General features: G+C 39.4%; 1 non-coding gene across 1 annotated transcript; it reads left to right on the top strand.

The window, feature by feature from the left end:
• Positions 1 to 2,136: 2,136 nt before the first annotated feature.
• On the top strand, positions 2,137 to 2,208 carry trnat-cgu (transfer RNA threonine (anticodon CGU)). Its single transcript has one exon. It is a non-coding gene; the product is annotated as a tRNA-Thr (tRNA).
• The last annotated feature ends 3,156 nt before the right edge of the window (positions 2,209 to 5,364 follow it).

A 5,364-nucleotide genomic window follows, 5' to 3' on the forward strand; every position in this document is an offset into this window, starting at 1 on the left:
TCAACAGAAATGCTCTTTGGCACTTTCAGCTTTACTTTGGGAACATTGCCGAGATCACTTCTGAGCCAATGCACGTGATAGTGTGCCGGCAAGTACATTTAATATTGGCTGTGTTAGCGAGCTGCTTTTCCCTTTGAAACTTTTACTTCTTCATGCTGAATCATTGGCAGGGGTAAAGCTAATTAAATCTTTTCGCATAGCGCTCCATCAGAAAATACTTTCTCCTTGGTCAAAACGGGCACAGAAAGTTTTATAAGGGCAGCCTGTTTTGCACCGTCTAAATAACCGACAGTATGCGAATAAGCTTTTTAATAACAGTATTTACAATATAACCCATGTTCAAAAATGCTTTTAGCTTCTTTTAGTCTAAGAAACAGGGGTGTTTTAGCGGATTGTGGTCTTCAATTAGTAAACGCTGAAGTGTTTCCCCGCTTGTGAACAGATCTGGCTCCATTTAAACAGAATCCTGCTCAGCTCCTGCTTTCACTGCAACTTTTGAATTGAGCCCAAAGCGATAAGCAAGCTGAATTATCAAAGCTCATTAGGTACTAGAGATCATGGTATGTTATCAGGTAAATGCAGTCCCATGTATCCTCCGTAATTTCGAGTAAATACCAAAACACACCATCCACGACCCACAGCGGGAATAAGCAGGACTTGGTTGTTCAGAGCGTGAGGCAACTATCGCCAAGAGGGGGGTTTGATCCTCGCTCTCGCTACTATTTGAAATGCCAAAGACGCGTAATAGAGATTTTTGCAGATGTTTTTTTATGCTCCACTATACATTACAATAATGAAAACAAATCAATTAGAAATATGCAATACAACGTCGGTTCCCGAAAATAAAATCTGTTTTACACAGACATCATTGCTTTTGAGATAATCCAGATTGTGAAGACAACTGCGCCCTAGCTCTGGAAAATATTACTCAAAGGTTGGAAAGTACAACACGTTTGTACGTTTGACGTTTACAACATGTAACATGGCACTTCTCCAGCAAAGCAACTCAGGTTGGTGAACTACTGGTGTATTCAATACACCTCCATTCATCCATCACTTGTCAGGATGGTTGAGTGTTCTAAAGCACCATTCAAAGCGCTTTACAGGTAATGGGGACTCCCCTCCACCACCACCAAAGCACCATGATCAAAGACTTGTGTTTTTCTAGCACTCACGGGTATTCTTGTCTCCAGATCGAGGTGTGGGTTCAAATCCCACTCTTACCAGTTGCTTGTCAGGATGGTTGAGTGTTCTAACGCACCCTGATTAAGGACTTCTGTTTTTCTAGCTCTCATGGGTATTCTTGTCTCTAGATCGAGGTTTTGGTTCAAATCCCACTCCTACCAGCTACTCTTTTTCCCTGTTACATTTTCCCATCTTGATGTGCTTGCTGACAATGACAGGAGGAGGAAAATGGAGAAACTGCTTAGCAGACACATGATGGGCAGGAAGATTCATGAACTATTAGATGTGATTAGCAGAAAGTCAACTATAAATAGACTTTGTGCATTAAGAACTGTTTGTGTTGCCTGTAATCTAGGTAAGATTTTCGGTAAGGTATGCATTCAAATGTGAAAGACTATAATAATATAAAACCAGGAGAAGACTTATTAAAACATTACTGTTTTCCTTGCGGTTTCTAATGTATTTTATTAAATGGGGGCTTTGTGAAATCAACTTTTAGCCTCTTGGAATGCAGTCACTCTCCCCGGTCTAAATACCATTATGTAAAATTAGGAAGCAGCAGTATTTTGATAAAGTGCGGTCTTCCTTTATTACAGTAACACAACAGTAAACAGTAAACGCTCAGGTGTTTATAATTACTCGGGAGCAGATCACCCTCAATCTAGAAAAAACCTTCCACAGCGATATCTGAATCGAGCCCCATAGCGTTAAGAAAGCTAAATTACACAAAGCTCATATGACATTGGGAGTCACTGTACCCTATCACGTCCTGCTTGCACTGTCCTACTAAAAGATTAGAGGGATCAGAAAGGACACAAACAACCCATGAATCAACGATTTTGAACTTAAGGGTCGCAAGCTCTACCGACTGCGCCTCTTGTTCCTCTATTACAACAGTAAAATTACTAGGGTTGATTCAACATATAGTAAGCTGACCCCGCTCACAGCGACGGCACGGTGGCCAAGTGGTAAGGCGTCGGTCTCGTAAACCGAAGATCGCGGGTCCGAATCCCGTCTGTGCCTCTTTCATTCACCGCCACGTTCCTTTATCTAAGTCTACAAGTAACATGGAAACGTCTCCTCTTGTTACTCTTTCTGTGGAAGCACACAGTTTCCTGTTAAAGCCAGAACGTATTGCGGAAGTCTAATATATGAAATTTGTTAAGAACTTGATTGTCTTTTCACAGAGAAAAACGAGAAAACCTTTTTTTCAGAAGTGGGATTCGAACAAAAAACCCGAGGGGAAACTGTGACCTGAACGCAACGCCTTAGACCCCCAGCCAACTCGCCTGTGGCTTTTATATTGAATTATATGTAATTTATTTATTTATTTCTACTCGTTGATAAGAAAAAAAGTGAAATCATGTAATTAGGGAAATCTCTTTTTTTTCATGTGGAAAACTAGCACAAGCAAATGTAAAGTTCAGAGCAGCGCTCAATAAAAACGATCAGAAACCGAAAGCGCGAATTATGCAGATCAGTACATTCCCATACCAGTTGTTCTGCAGAAGAAATAAAAATAGCCGAACTCAAAGACGTTGTATTGCATATTTCTAATTGGTTTATTTTCCTGATTGCAATGTATTGTGAAGCATAAAAGCCAGCTGCATCAATCTCTATTACGCGTCATTTCTAAAGGCGTTTCAAATAGCAGCCAGTGCAGTATTAATGCTTTTGGAGCATGTATTACATTGTAAATAATCTTATTTAAATAAGTTTAAATTCGCACACTGTTATTTAGACAGCGCAAACCTGTCTGACCTCATACAACTTTCTGTGCCTGCTGAGTAGATCTTAAAGCAGCTGCAGCCAGAGTACCCGTAATGGCAACACAGTGCTTTGAGTTCGGCTTTTCTTATTTCTTCTGCAGAACCACCGGCATCGGAATATACTGATCCGCATAAGAAGCGCTTTCGGCTTTGATGGTTTTTATTGAGCGCTGCTCTTAACTTTACATTTGCTCAGGCTAGTTTTCCCCATGAAAAAAAATAAATTTCCCAAATTACACGATTTCACTTTTTTTCCTATCAACAAGTAGAAATAAATAAAACATATAATGCAATATAAGAGCCACAGACAGGATGCCTGGTGGTCTAAGGCGTTGCATTGAGGTCGCAGTTTCCCCTGGAGACGTTTGTTCAAATCGTACTTCCGACAAAGAGCCTCTCTCGTTAGAGTAGAAACGACAGAATCTCTAAGTAGAAAACATTTCCACAACATCTCGCATTTCACGTGTTTAATGTTATTTGTCTTAGTGGCTGTTTCGGTGAATGATGGCTCTCTTTTCTTGCAGGGTGACGGCAAACTTCTTCAGAGAGGGAGTCTCCCACGCACGGCTTTTCTTTATCAGGACCGAAGGTAACAGAGACAGACTTCAAACTCAAATGAATTACTTCTTGAGCATTTATGACCGGTAAAAAGCTGAGAGCAGAAGAAAACGTCATTGGAAATGAAGAAATGTCTGCTGACAGTAATCAGAGCTCACGCTCAACTGCGGACAACCGCTCCTTGTTAGTACAGTGTTGAGTACCCCCGCTTGTCGCGCGGAAGACCGGGGTAAGTTTCGGTGACAGGGTGCTGGTTTAATTTTTTAACAACCTGACTTCAGTTAAAAACTGTGTACTATTTACTAAGTTTCAGACTACTTATTGCGGTAGAATATGGAGATCATATCTAGCTCTGAGCTCAACTGCAACAAGAAGTCGTGCTTAACAAAGTCAGAGCCCAGCTGAACGTGTGCTCAGTGTAGTGCCCAGGACTCAGGAGCATTGTTGTGGTTCTAATTAGTACGAACTGCAGGGGCTCTGAATTAGAGCATTTCAATTTATCTGTTCAGTAAATTAAAATGCAAGACACCTTAAAATGGGATTATTACTTTGTCTCTGTCCCGTTTGTATATAATCGAATGTTTAAAAGATACCAGTAAGGACACACAACTACTAATGGGATACTTTTTGGAAATAATCCCAAAACAAGCACGTGCGGCAGCTGGTAAACCCCTGTAATAATATTTGCAGTGACAAAACACTTTGAAGATTTGCAATCTATTTAAATATGGATTTACTAAATTTCAGTTCTCCGGCATAACTGAACTCTCACTGTCACATACTAAAGGCTTTACATGCATTAGCTGTGATACAGATTCTAATAAACACAGAATGAAACTTAGTTTTGTTCCTCATGGTGATCCTCTTGTAGATCCAAATGAAATGTTTAATATGATCCCCCAAGAAAAAAAAGGAGTCCATTTCTGAATAATTGATACCCCATCAAACATTTTTTAATATCCCTGCAAGTTTATACAGAGAATGCTGGTTCGCGGCTTAAATTCAAATTAAAAAAAAGGAAACGAGTTGGAAACTATGTCAATCTGGGATTTAAATCACCCAGAACATTTCACTACATTGGGCAGTATGTGACAGAGAGCAGCTCCTGACATCCTGACATCCCTTTGATAGATCAGTTAGTAAAGTGGAGGACTGTAGTGGGTAATAGCAGGGAATCCTTAGGTTGCTGGTTCAATTCCGGCTCAAAGGATGGCACCTTTTGTGTACTTTGTTTAATCAAAGAGTTAAAATAGTGAATCTGTTTCATTCATGCGTTGAACAAAAGCTCAATAAACGACGAAGCAGAGGCTCCTGTTCTGAATTCACCTCACGTCTGATTGTCTTGTTTTGGTCAAGATCTGATCTTTGAATTAAGGGACTACACTGTCTGCTTTTTAATTAAAAAATACATACAAATGTCAAGTTTTTTGTAGATATAAAGGTGTTCTCTGTTTTCAAAGGATAGCTACTTAATTGGCTTTATGATTTGGTATTGATTTTGTATTGTTGTATTATTAAGTTTGTGCTTTCTGTGTTTTTATCGTATTGTGAACTACTTTTTTAAACAAATGCTTACAAAGGCAGACACGGCACACATCTGTTTATACCAGCGGTGAATTGTACATTTTTATTAAGTACAATCTACTGTGCACTTCTGGGAGTATAACAGGTTCGATATAAAGTGGCAAAAATATAAAAGGGAAAAATACCCCAGACTGCGTGTAAAGGCTTCGTTGTGACTGTTGTTTTATTTTTAGATAAAGATGGCGTACTGTGCACAAAATGTTGCAGAAACACAATCTGATATTTTAATAACTATTATTTTAATAATTTGATAAGTATGAGGTCCCGG

Source organism: Lepisosteus platostomus, chromosome 5, assembly GCF_059453375.1.
Source record: "Lepisosteus platostomus isolate fLepPlt1 chromosome 5, fLepPlt1.hap1, whole genome shotgun sequence".
NCBI classification, from domain to species: Eukaryota; Metazoa; Chordata; class Actinopteri; order Semionotiformes; family Lepisosteidae; genus Lepisosteus; species Lepisosteus platostomus.